Consider the following 15001-nt stretch of genomic DNA (forward strand, 5'->3'; position numbering starts at 1 on the left):
AGAAGTTTGAGCCAGAGCATGCAAAATGAAAATAAAAGCTAACAGATCTTTATTTGCATGGCTACCTTTAATCCAGTTGTGATCTTCAGCATTTTTTCTCTTGAAGACCAGTTTCTCAATCCAAATAAATGGACCAACAGTACTTTTTTTGCTTTAATACAGTTCTTGATGTCTATGGAAATCACCTAAAATCTACTAAAGTCCTCAGAAAGTATCGTGACCATTATGTTAATAAGTTATCATCAGAGAGAAAGCAATGGCTGAAAGCACCCCATGGAGAAACACCCTGCACAGCTTATGATTTACTATCAGTTAATTATAAATCCTTCTTTATAAATACCTTCTTCCCAAGAAAAGCAGAGTCATTAGGTCTTCTGTCTTATCTCAACCACTTGCAGTCTATTATCATGTTAAAAATAAATTAGAAAAGATAAAACTGCAGAATAAACCATAGCAATTTTTAAGCCTGTGAACTTAAATGGAAATATATTTATTGTAAGGGAAATTATTTTTCATATAACAGAGCACTGGAATCAGAATAACTTATCTCAAATGATTAAAAAAAAGAGAGAACAGTCTCTGATACAATAAATATTTCTGATTACATTTCCTTTAACCCATTCTTCATTGTACTATTTATAGTCTGATCACTGATTTTGTGTTAATTCAGAGAACAACATTATTGATTCTTTTTCCCTCTTCAGATTCTCTCAGTATTCTCATGGTCTTTTAGCTGGTCTAAAAATTCTGATACTTGAATTTGGACAAGGATGATGGCAGTTATGGCTTTGTGCAAAGATTATAGCTTTTTATGATCATTCCAAATGATTTTCCATTTCTTACCACTGTTACTAGTAAACACATGAATCTTCTTTTTGTACAAGGCAGTCTAACTTCAGCAAAAGGTTTTGTTTTTTAAATCATACTCAGAGACATTTTACATTCAAATTAGGTTGGTATTTAAAACATAACACATTTATAACATAGTCTTGTACAGACTTTGAAGTAGAGTCTGTTTAAACAAGCTACAGTCCATAACTAATTCTGATGAAATATTTTTTAGATCACAGGAAACAGTTATACACATATGTATATATACATGCACACACTTATGTATATGAAAAATCAGTCTGAATTAAGGTATATAAAATAATCAGTCTTCATACGTTATTTGATAATGCCTGCAACTGCAGAAGTCAAAAAAATTATTTTCTTTCTTAAACCCTATGTGTATAACCTGCAACTAATGTACAATACAGCACAAAAAATCTTTCATATTTGATTTTCACATTTTAAATTTTGTGTTGAGTTATAGAATCAATAGAAATTTATTTCTAAAGAACTTGAAGTGCTTGCTCAAATTAAATATTTTCAGTAATATTGATGAACTACTATTAAAAGTTTTCTTATGAAAACTTTTGGAACATTCTCCTAAATTACAGAACAAAAGAAGCACAATTTAACTGAAAATGCAAAATGTGTCTTACAAGTTGTAGCATTTTCAGTTTCCATAAGTTCAAGGAATAGGATAAGTGATAATCAAAAAGTTTTGTCACCTTCATGAAACAGAAAGTGGATACAACAGATTTATCTTCGCTTGCCAAATAAGGTGGGGAGATACAAAGGGTTTATATTTTGGAGTCTGGAACTATGAACATAGTTTTCCATAAGAGCCAGTCTGTATATTCTTTATCTGTATTTCTTCTTTCTGGCTTCATTTCCACACACACTCTTGCAGTTCTTTATTGAAAACTCTTCTGTGATACCAAACAAGCAAAGTCAAATTCTGAATCCTGCCCACCCCCAACATTTTATCTACAACTCTACAACTGAACTATAGGGGATTTAATCAAATAGTTTAAGTTGTTGTTGTTGACATGACTGTCAAATAAGAGGTTGCTTACTCAGTGAAGGAAGCTGACTTTGCCAAAAGCAAGAGCAAAGAACAGACATCAGAAAGGGGTTCATTATTTATTTAGAAAAATAAAAACAAAAAAACCATACCTTGCTGCTTATAAGGATAGATTCTTGATAGCATCATTATTTTATAAAATATTTAATTAAAAGCAAAATACTACCCTATCATACAACATAGAATCCAGTTCAAATACTGCAAGGTCTTCAAGAAAGAGGCAAAGTGGGAAATACATGTTCAGGTTCCAATCAATCTATTTTTGTCACATGATATACAAAAGAAGAAGATGGATTAAAAGTCATAGGCCATAGAAACTACTATACTATACTAAGGTATACTGAGTAAGTCTGTAGATAACACTGGTCTAGGGGGAGGCATTGTCTCCCTTAAGGGTAGAGAAGACCTGCAGAGAGATCTTGACAAATTAGAGGGCTGGGCAAATCACCAACTGTATGAATTTAACAAGAGTAAGTGCCACATTCTGCATCTGGGAAGGGGCAAACCCTGGAAAATAGTCCCCGAAAAGGGATCTGGGGGTTCTGTTTGACAGCAAGATGAATGCAAGTCAACGGCATGCCCTGGTGGTCAAAAGGACCGACCACATCCCATGTATCAGGCACAGCATTTCTAGCCAGTCAAGGGAAGGGCTTGTCCTAATCTGCTCTGCCTCAAGTATTGTGTGCAGCTCAAGTACTGTAATCAGCCTCACCTAAAGTACTGTGTGAAGTTTTGGACATCACAATATAAAAGAGACGTAACTACTAGAGAACATCTGATGGAGGGCTACAAAGATGGTGAAGTGTCTAGCAGGGAAGACATATGGAGAGCAGCTGAGGTCACTAGGTTTGTTCAGTCTAGCAAAGAGACTGAGGGGAGACATCATGGTAGCCTACAGCTTCCTCACGAGAGGGAGCAGAGCAGCAAGCAATGATCTCCTCTCTTATGACCAGTGATAGGACCCAAGACACTGGCACAAAGCTGAGTCAAGAGAGGTTCAGGATGGATGTTAGGAAAAGGTTCTTAACCAAAAGGGTGTTTGGGCACTGGAACAGGCTCCCCAAGGAACTGGTCACAGCAGCAAGTCTGCTGGAGTTCAAGAAGCATTTAAATAACACTCAAACACAAATGGTTTGATTTTCGACAGTCCTGTGTGTAGCAGGAGCTGAACTCTTGTGGATCCCTTCTAACTCAGGATATTCTGTAATTGATTCTACTATTCAGCAAAGTAACTTCAGTCCTATCAAGCCCCAGGAATATATTCTACTTTGGCCCTTTAGTCCTGGAGCTTGAACAAAAGTAGTATGAAATCAAGGTTTTACAGAATTAAGCTGGGAATTAAGTAACACCTAGTGATATGCATCTTAAATTGTCATCTATCAAGTTTTTAAAGCATTTGAGATATTGTTTTCAAGGACAAAGTAAAATTTTTCTGCAGATTAGCAGACAGAAAATAATCAATTGTAAATTAAACTTCTGTAAGATTTCAAATTTTTGAGAATTTTTTCTCACATAGTGGTAATTAGGGTAACTCCAAAGTTGTGAGTTATTCTACCTGAAATTGCTTTTCAGGAATCTGGAGCTGATGCTACTTTTCTAATACAAGGTACTACCAGTGCTTAGAAGCTTTGAGAAGATGACAATGGAGGGCTCACACTATTATGGATTTTATTTATATGTAGAACAAGTTGATTTCTGTAAAGTTTTCATTCTTTGCCAGTTATGAAACTTAGCATTGTTTAGTGTCATCTCCAGCTGTAAAGGAAGAAATGCAAAGACAACAGTTCTTACTAATCACATTTTTTCTGAGCAGTAGCCTCCTCCCCCCCCACCCCCACCCCCCCAACCGAATGATGCTTCTAATCTCTTCAACATTGACAGACAATAAATGAGTATTCTGTTTATGGATCAGAAATACAGAAATAAATGCTTACTAAGAAAATTACTACACCTATTATGCACACTTTAATTTTGATATTAAAAAGAAAAATTCATATTTTACAGAACATTTTAAAGTTTACTTTTTTAGAACAATGTCATTTTTTTCTTTAAATATACATAACATTAAAAAAAAAAGTGTTTTAAAGAAGCAAGTTGAATTTTGTCTTCAAATGACATCTCCAAAAGCTTTTTCACAGATTCCTTTTTTTTTTCCCCCCCATGGCAGTGAAGACTTGAAACCCTAGGCTGTGAAGATGACACTTTGCTTTAAAGCCTGCAAAGAAAATTCTCTAATAGCAACCCCTAGAGCCTCATTTATAAGTGTTGGTAACAGTAGGTCTAGAAGGAACTACCAGGTTGCATTTCCCAAACATATTTTAATAGTTTCAGAGACTTAAGCACCAAGAGGAGCGATGAGACAGAGCAAGAGTCAGCTAATTTAAATGAGGGAGAGAAAACAGGGTACACATGAATTGGGAGAAACACTCTTAAAACTAAAAATTGGCTTAGAAGATCAACAATACCTACATTTTCCACAGAGGAACTCTTGAAAATCAAAATAAAAAGCAAACTGCTAAAATCACGTTAATGTTGCATTGAAAATTTAGCTCTTATGCTTGTACTGTGTTACAATCTGTAAAGTTGTTCTTGCAGTCTACTCGAAAAAAGACTGCCATGGACTCTGATACTAACTTTAAATAATTAAATACTGTAAGACCAAGTTCCTGAAGAGTAAACAGATTTTCTTTTGTCAGACAGCATTAAATTTTCTTCAAGCACTACGTACCATTGTAAGTATTATTGACCTGTTCTCCCTGTCCTCTCTCTTTAAGCTGTTGCTGTTCTTCCTCCTCTTCCTCCTCCTCCTCTTCTTTATCCTCTTCCTCATCCTCCTCTTCCCCTTCATCATCACTCAAAGATCCCAGCACAGCTGCCATATTGAAGCCTTCAAGGATCTCCTGCAGTTGCCCACATCCCTCTTCTCCCAGGCAGTTACCATTGAGATCCACTTCTCCAACTCTGCCTTATCTTAAATAGCTTCATCAACAGTCAGAGCAGCATCTCGTTTGATCTCACAGAAGGACAAATTCAGTTCCTTTAATTTATGAAGCCCTTCTTTAACAGCATCTGCAATAGCAACAGCACCCTCCTCATCATTTGTTTTTTGTTTAATTGCTAGATATGAAGAACTCCACTCAGCCTAATCAGTCAGTTTCTTGCTTAAATAAGTTAGCAAAGAATGATTTTTTATGAAAATTTCTATTCTACAATCATAATTTTTTCCATATCATAGCAATAAAATACTTTTAATATTTTGAAATTTTCTTTCATGATCCAACATACAAAGGGTAGTAAATAATATTCCAGTGTTTATTTCTAGGATCTAATAATATGATTAAATAGAACTAATTCCTAAGCACCAAAAATTTGTAAATTAAACAAAGGGGTTAATGCTTAATTCAAAGACTTACAAAGCTTTTTTTTTTTTTTTTTTTTTTTTAGGATAAAAGATCCTTTCACATTATATGTAAAGTTTAATAGAGGTTTAAAAAGTCCTTGCAAAAAAAAAAAAAAAAAAAAGATGTGGAACATAAAAAACAGCTAGCAAAATAGATCCTTTGGACCAAAACTTAGATGGAGAAAGAGGTCTTCATCTGCATAAAAATATACAAAAAGCTGAGTGTTTTGAAAGACAATAAAAACTCAATAAAAACAAAAGCTCTAGAATGTGAACATAAAGATTCCCTGTGCAATAAAATAGCTTCCTATATATACAGAGTCTTCAAAATAGTTACTTGAATATGTTAAACCAGATAGCTGGACTAGACAAGATAATGAAACCAGATATGTAATAAAGTAATGGAATATGTTTTCATGTCACTGGGACAGGCAAATTTAAAGACTGAGTACGTGGCAGGGAACACTGCAACTTTTCCAAGTGTAACCTAAATAAAAATACACTAGAAGCAAGACAGCATTAATTTTCACTATCATGGAAATATTTGAAATGCAACCAAGTATTCTCATCTATTGAATTAATCAGTTGACGGAACTATTTGATCACAAAACTGACGTAAGCAAACTAGTGGAGATACTACCAAATAAATAACTGTTAAACTTACAATAGCAGTAAGGACTGAGTCTGCAGAATGAAAAATGAGTGAAAGAACTAATGCTTTTGCTGCACCAAGCTTACTAAAAGAACATCAATGGACAATGAAAATCAGGAATGTAACTCACACATTGAGTGGAAGTGCAAATTAAAGGCATGCTGTGTTTCTTCCAGTCTTGAATTGCAATCAATTTAATTTTGCAAAACTGTACCCTTTTTACCCCTTTGGTTTTGAAAAGGGTGGTCTAAGGAGAAGAGTCAGTTTAAGCACCCAAGGAAAAAAAGACACTTCTGCCATCTGTGTAGGAAGTTACTGTAACAGCACAAGGTTAATCTGCTTTAGGGTGTTTGTTCCCCCCCTCCCCAGTCCCCTTCTCTTTCTAGAGAGTATTTCAACTGCAGAGGTATAAAAAGTGCTTTTTCTCACTGTGATTCTTAAACAACTTTATCTTCTTCAGCCACAGCCTGTAAACAACTTGGTTGGACATGGCCATTAATTTCAGGGTTTGTCTCAGGCAACATTTTCCTACTATATTTGTATCCTACTATGTACGTATACTACAGCAAACCTTGAATATCAAATGGCAAGACTCAAGTTTTAGCTTTAAGATCAGTTAAAAATTTCCTACATGAAGCTACACAGAAAAGTTCAGAAGACGTTGTTTAATTACCAACACAGAAATACCCAAGCCAGCAGGAGATTTCCAGTGCTGAAAGTTCAAACATTAAGGAGCATACAAGAAAAGAAGTAAACAAAACACTTTTATTTTCTTAAAGATTAGACTATTTTGCATTTTCTGTATTAATTGCCTTCCCCTCTCATACCACATCTAGCAAATACTTTGTTGCTAGTTACTAATGAGAAGGTGAGAAAGCAAGCTGTTGCAAGAGCTCCCTGGCAGAAAGAAGCTTCTCTAAGTGCTCCACCATGAAATCTGCACTTGTCTCATCAATGACACTAACTCATCATTAGCACCAGATATTAAACACATTCTTCCATGAGTTCTGTTACTGTCATTCAACTAGTCACATTTCAGGATATTCAACCTATTTTCCTATTTTTCCATAAATACCTCCCCACATCAGGAGTTTCAGCTTATTCTACCACCAAGTTTAAAAAAATAGCTAAAAGCTGTAGTAAAGTTAAGAAACACATTGAAAATCTGTTATAATTTCTTCACATAACCATAACTTAAAGTAAATATTTTCTTTGGTGCTAATCTTAACCTGAATCATATTTCTAGTTTTACAGGCAATGCTAATAAAAGTTGTAATATCTGAATAACCAATAAATTTAGGGTAAGAGATGACACATGGCACCTATACCATGGCCATCTCAAACCTAAGCATCTAAGCACAAACTAACAAACCAGCTAATCTGAAGCTTAAATTATTCACCTAAATTTCACTGAATGTAATTGCATCTCATTTCAAGAGACAGATTTCAGATATCAAATGCCCTTAGATTATAAACTCAATTCTGTAAGTATCTACATTTGTGCCATTGAAAGCATTTCCACGTGGTAAATGTTACTCCCTCACACATCTTAAGCATTCCACTCTGCGAAGCATAAAAATAGGAACTCAACCCTTGTAATGATGAAACAGATTGATCTGAGCCTCTTTACAAATAAGCAGAAAAAAAATCAACATCTTCATCCAATACATAAAAATTATACTAACATGTTCTAGACTGTATTGTTGTCCTCAAAATTTTACATAATACAAAGCAGGAGATAAGTCAAAATGCAATTATGAACAATTATGAGCAGTGATATTTAAAATCAATTGTTGCTTCATCATAATTTACATCTTTCACAAAGTTAGGCATGCTTTAGTACTTTGCTAGTTTCACACCTGGCAGTTAGCTGAGTGTTAGTTCACAAGTACAATGTCTGATATTGAGACCATATGTTTTAGAACTGTCAGATCTAAAAAGACATACATTTGAGAGATTAGAACAGAAGTGCTTATTATATTCTTAATTTTAAAAAGTTTTAGTTATCGTCCTCACTACCATGGCTGTTTTCACATTTTTTTCCCTGCTGAAAAATGTTATTAGCTTCACGGGACAGCCATCAGATTGTGTAGAGTTATGACCTGCATATAACAACCCATTAAACCTCATTTTACCCTGTACTGAATACAGGGACTTGTATTTGTCTAATTCTTTCCTTTTGTACATTAACCCTATGTTTCCTGAAAACAAGAGATCAAGAATCCACAACTTTGCTTTGTATATTTTACTCTACTGGTGATCTCTATAGAGGCAAGATTTATATCAAATCTACTCACTGATGGTAACAGAGAAGGTATGCCATAAGATTTTTTATTTATATATATATTTTATTTTTTTTTTGAAACAAAGATACAAAAAACATCAAGGAAGTACATAAGTGAAGAGGAAAGTAAAAAGCAAAAGCTGTATCATCAGCGAAGCAAAGAGTCATTAAGTACAGGAGAGGATATTTGTCCACTAAAAAAGCATCTCTAAGTGAATGAAACAATGCTTTTAAATGAAAAGAGTTTAAGGGAAGGAAAAAAGTTTTAGATGCTGCTTTAAAAGGGAAAAGTCTATGAAACTTATATTAGAGACTACTTAGTGGAGTAGATTAAGTAACATGATGTAAGAAGCATAAAGGAAGACGGCATCTATTGAGGCTTCATCAGAGAAAACATACAGAAGGTTAGCTTGATTTAAGGGAAGCCTCTATGATTTAGCCTTGGTTTAAATATATTCAGTAGCTTTGATTTTAATTTTGGTTTATGTCATCTCTGTATATTGCTAGCTGCTTTACTCCAATTCAATGTTTTGCATAACTGGAGTAGTCCCACGTACCTACTGAGCTCTCCTTTTATAAGGTAGGAAGGATACCACCTACTGTGCTCTAAGTATCTTAGCTAACACAGCTGAAAAGCACAAGCACAGACACTACCTTCTTTCTGTTCCACTTCAGTGGAATTTAAGAATTAGTTAAATGTTAATATTATGGAATATAGTAACCATCCTCCTCTTTCTGGACCCCTTCCTTCCCCTTTATAAAAGCTCTATTGATTTATGGGCTAACTTCCTGTACAAGGTGCACCTTTTGTCTAAGTTGTTAACTGCTTGATGTCAACATAATCTGTACTTTTGAACATAAGAGTCTGAGCAACTGCTAATTTCTATAGACTACTTATAGGTCAGTTCTCCCCCTCCATCATACATAAACATGCTGAAAACAAAAAACTATTTTCATGAGACTCCTAGATACCCTGGAGTTGGACTTGATGATTCTTGTGGGTCCCTTCCAATGTAGATATTCTAAGATACAGTATTGTTTCTCTACAGACTAGAAAATCTATATCTTAACAGTTTCATAAAAGAAAAATGTTCTATGAATAAGATGAGATTTCCCCAAAGCTAGCTGAAGTATCTGCTGTCTCTTTTACAGAGAATATGATTTAAATGTATTGCAGTTAGATTTTGAAACGACAATGGAGTGAAAATGTCTTTTAGTGCAGGCTTCATCCTTATGATTCTTCCAAACTTTTTCTTCACAAAATGTTTTCACTAGGGCATCTACATTGGATATTATTCCCACTGATCTCAGAAAAGCTCTTGCATTTAGAAGGTATGGAAGTGCTTACAGGCTTTGTTGAATGGAGGCATTAAAGGCTCAGAGTAGCAACAACATGGTAGCTAACAGCAACAGAAGCTTTTTAATCCTGCAAGTCTCCATTGGTTTAAATGCAGAGATGGAGAGAACTTGATTCTGTAGTTCCAGGAAGAAATTATTGCAAACAATAAGAAACAAAATTAGACATTTTATAAAGTGAAAAGCACCTTCATTGTCATCATAGTAAAAATAAAAATGCTTTAACTTAATGTTTCAAGTCACCCTCCTGAAAGAGTAAAAATTTTTAGTTATACTAAAAAAAAAAAAAAAGTTTCAGAAAAAAAGTCAATATTAGTCTATAGATGTAGCTAAGCCAACCAGTATATATTTTGAAATAAGCACTGAGCCATGAAATTAACAATTGATCCAGTACTTTGGACATTTTATCTTCCTAATTTCAAGATTTTTTATTTTTTATTTTTAATAAAGCTTCATCAATAGAACAATCCAAATCAGCAGAGAAAGGAGACCAAAATTTGACATCTTTCAAAAGTAATTATTACCAAGGAAAAATAACGTTAGATTTCTTTTATCTGAGCAGCAATTGGCTCCGTTACAATTTCCATGTGGGAGTTTAAAAAGAAAAACCTTTCTGGTGATGACAGAACTTCTGTTAACAACACTATATAAACTTCAAGAATTTATCTGGACTATGTGAAAGGAGTAGACAGAAAAATTAAAAAAAAAAAGCTATTCAACAGTACTTTTGTATGCTTTTACGGAAGAATAAAGTGAGTACAGTTGTTAATTACAGCCACGTATCTATTTTGTTCAGACAATCAATATTTTTAGCATGATGGTATGTTCACAGTAGGCACACTATCATAAAAAATCTGTTGTTGCAATTCTCCTACACAACTGGAGAGAGATATAAAAAATGAATCATTATACCACTCTGCTTAACTGCAGCCTCTAACATAACTAAATTGATACCTCAAGCTTTGTCCAAATAGTGGGACCGACTTTATAACACAGAGGAGCTGGCAACTAGCTGAAACCTGTCCAGATAGTTGCCAGCCCCTCCAGATAAAATCTTAGCTTCTATGTAAAAGATGACCTTATCAGTTTTGCGCTATGCAAAAGCACACTGCATAGCTGCACTTGTGTTTTAATCCTTTTGCTTCCTGTGAATGGTGTCTTATGCATCAGAAGCTTGTGTGTGTGTAGATTCTCTCCTTAAAACACTTGAATATTTACTAGACCTTTTGTGCCTGTAAGGTATCTTTCATCCAGCCACACTAGAAATTACAAGTATATTGTTTACAACACACGAGAGCTTGCCCTGACTGGTATTCTGTCTGTCCTGCTCGTAGCTGCAATTTGTCATTAGTGTGTGTGTATTTGGCGGGGGGGGGGGGGGGGGGGGGGGGAAGGAGGGGATATGTGCACAGAGGTGAACACAAAGATCCTGTCCTTTAACTGCCAATGGTTCTAATGCTGATGTAAGAAAACTCTTCTCTCATTTCGTTTTCAGATGAGAAAAAAACAAAACCAAACTGATTTCCCCTCTAGCTGCTATTGTAATACACCTCCTTTGTTAAGGTGTTTGTTAATGACTAAATCTCCAACTTTTAATTGTGGTAGGCAGTAAAAAATTATATTTATTAGCTTATAAAGGCTAACCTACATAAGATTGAGCTATTTTAGTCTGACTTCCAAACCTAAACAAGAGATTTCATTATCAGACTTCAGGTTAGGGCTATGTACATCAGGGTAACCTCATTTTAACTAAGATTTTGTGGGATTGTCAGAGCAGTAGCATGATGGTGCTTGGCAGATCCATTACAACAAAAGGCTCAGTGGTATATATGTTATATAACAACGTTATTTTAATAGTTGCTGTCACATGATAGGAAACTCTCCCTTTATCACATCAGTCTATTTTAAGACATTGTTTCCACTTGAAATGATATTGAGAAAGACTATACTTGCCTAAGGTAATATGAATATATTATCTCACATTAGCCTGAAGAGAAATGGATGGCACCTTTGAGAGAAATACTCCTCTGCAACTAGATGGTATAAACAAGAGATGCAAAGCCAATGAGCTGCAGAATTCTAAGAGAACAGTGTGTAAAAATTCAAAGTAAAGAGCCAAATAGGTTAGGTTTGAAGCAGGGTGGGGGGAGAGTCAGGGAGACCAAAGGAGGAAGGGTATACAAGTAGTAGGGTCTTCAAAGAGAGTAGAGCTCAGTAAATCCAGAATAAAAGCAGTCTCCAAGAATAAAGTTTTTATTTAAAAAGATATATGGCCTGCAAAATTAATACCAAATAGAGAAAGGAACATGTACACAGATCATTTGTTTTTCAGAAACTATAACAGAGGATCTCCCAGTTTTGCACAGGTATCTTTACTTCATGTGAAGAAAAATGCTACATGTTTTAGAAAAGGAGAAATAACATTATGCAGTCATTCTCTCTTCACATTTCTCTAATTTTGCAGAATTTACTGAAGATTACAATAGGATTAAGGAGAGGAAAACAAGACTGGGAGAGGTTAGACTCAGAATACTTGACAGCTTGATAATTAGGACAATTCCTTGGGTATTTGCACAACATAAACCCAAGAGACAAGAATTTGAAACACATCCTGAGAGCTTAACAACTACTATCATAATTAATAAAGAAAATTGGCCAGCATTTATGTATTTTATTTTTGATCTTCAGATGATACATTTTTGGGGAAAGTGTTGTTTTATTTTAGTCCCTCAAAATCTGCAGTAAAAGTTTTTGCCATTAAACAACTTTGGCTGATGTTTTTGATTCTTTAGATGTTGAACTTAAACAATTATAAAGCCTTCCTCCCTGTCTAAGCTTCCTGAATTAGTTGAATTAGCCATGATTTTAGTTAAAAACAAAAAAAAACTACAGCATGGAAAACGGATATCTAGTCCCCAATTCATATTGTCCCCCAAAAATAGAACACAGCTTCTTCTAAAGTGAAATTAAAAAAATAAAAACCTAGAAAACAAGCAAATATTTACTTAGAGTCTCAGTGGAAATGAAACAAGAACAGGCAGCTTGACTCACGAGTCTGAACTTAGTTCTAACACGTATATGAGCAATTTTCTATTGCAATGAGATCTCTTCAACTCTAGTCTTTAATCTGTGGTCATCTCTGAAATGCATCCTTTGAGACAATCTAAGGAAATACCTCAGAAAAGGACTGAATAGTATCATCCCCTGATTTAAACAGCAACCAATTTCACTGGAGGCCAACAATACTAATAACATGTCCATATCATTGTAAAGATACTATGACTTGATATTCTATATGTCCATCAAAGATTTCTTTCTTCATCCATTTTTTACCTTTTGCAATCTCACAGGTAGTGCTCATAGGTAGACAAAAACTGTAATGTCATTTGAATAATACTAGGGAAAAACCCCACAATTTCACTTTGTGTTAGTAAAAGCTCATATCAATTATTATTTATAAGATTAACTACAGCAGGTTCTGCTTTTAATCTGTTTTGCAGATTGGATCAGCTTGGATCTCCTGCTGAACGGGAACTACTGAATCTCAGCTACAAGTATTTGGGGGGTGGTCTCTTCACTTGTAACTGTGGTTAAATCAGAAGTTATGATCTGGGAGGAAAAAAAAAAAAACTTTTTAGGTCATGTCTATTGCTTTGTGTGTGTGTGTGTGTGTGTGTGAGTGCGCTTTTGTTTTTATATATAAGCTGGAAACATCCAATTTCAACAATCTTCTGATAAAACAGATATGTTTCCATTATAAACTTTCAAAGGGCTTCCTGAGGAGGCCTGAGTTTATGGGGCATGCTACAATGAGAACATCACAGTCCAAAAATCCAGGAACACTCCAGCAAATCAACATGACAATTCATAACTGCTGACTGATGGAAAGCAGGAAATCATCTTATTTTAAAATATGCAATATATGAGCTAAGTGAGTTCTAGAGAAGGGTACATGCAGGTATAAGACTTCTGAAGAGAATATATGCTGTTATAGGCAAAGAAGAACTAAAAATTCAAGTTAAAACAGTGATGTTCTTTTAACACTTCAAATAATCACCTCATCTGTTGGAAGGCAGCAATTCTTGGACACCAATATTAAGATAAGGAAACGTAGGCTGAGGTAACAGCTATCCTACTCAAGCTATTTGCGTATAGCATGGATCTGTTCTAAGGCCACATTCAAACACTGATTAGAGGAAAAAACTATTGGACTTTAGGTTCATCTAAGATTTTCATAGATCACCATAAAGTAACAGCAGTATTTAAATTGACCACACAATGTAAATTTAGTTCTGAAGTATTTATGAAAGACGAATGAAAACAGTTGAAGTGTAATGAAGCAATTGTTCCAACTTGAATGCCAATTTCTAAAAAGATATCGGAGAGCTACCACCAAAAACAAAACAACAACAACAAAAAAAAATCACACAAAAATGCATGGTGAACTACAACCTTCTCTAATCACAGATGTCAGACATCCACAAACTGTATTTCATGTGATTCTGTGGTCTTCCACATAAACATCACAAAAAAGCCACAAGTACAAAAGAATGTTACTAAACTCAAAAAATAACATATTCCAAGGAAATATAACAAGGGTTGGTTTTGAAATCTTATGACCTTCCAACCAGTGCATTCATGATATTTTAAAAAGGAACATTTTGTAAAGATGTCAAGCTACTTTCTTTCTAAATGTTATTTAATAAGTTAGAATAAAATGTTGTATACTAAGATTTTCATATTTTTCTTCACTATGTCATCTTTTCAATCACAATTTAGTTAAAAAAAAGTAGCCTTCTACATTATTAAAGATTTTTATATTCCTTTTGTCCTATTCAATATATTCAGATTCTGTTCAAGAAGACTCAAGTGAAAAAGCAGCTACTAAATATGATTACACTACTGTTGTACCATTTTTATTTAGCAGACTCATGTTACAAGTTTTTTGTTTTAAATAAAACCTTTAAAAAAAAACACTACTATGCTTTTCCTACTTTTGGAAGCTGCATAACCAAGTCACATAATGAGGTGGTTTCTGTAGATATTATGTGGATGTTGTAATCCAAAAAGAAAGCTAACAGCACCTTACTATTCTGCCACTGTATTATTCCAGACTCCAGTATTATTTTGTGGGTGTAATTTATATTTATATATTTATATGGGTGTAATAATATTAAAGTCAATAATTTACTGCCTTTTTTCTAAAAATTTCTACGGACACTGACAAAAATATTAAATATATTGGATTAACTCATCTATGAAGTATTATAAATATAGATAGTTCTCTAGCCACAGAACTTATGAAATGTAATTCTTGCATATTAGTATCCATAATGTGTCCAAAAATATAGTGAAACAGGCCAAGACTTACTGAAATTAATTTCTCTCTAATCAATG

This window comes from Cygnus atratus, chromosome 4 (genome assembly GCF_013377495.2).
Source record: "Cygnus atratus isolate AKBS03 ecotype Queensland, Australia chromosome 4, CAtr_DNAZoo_HiC_assembly, whole genome shotgun sequence".
NCBI lineage: Eukaryota > Metazoa > Chordata > Aves > Anseriformes > Anatidae > Cygnus > Cygnus atratus.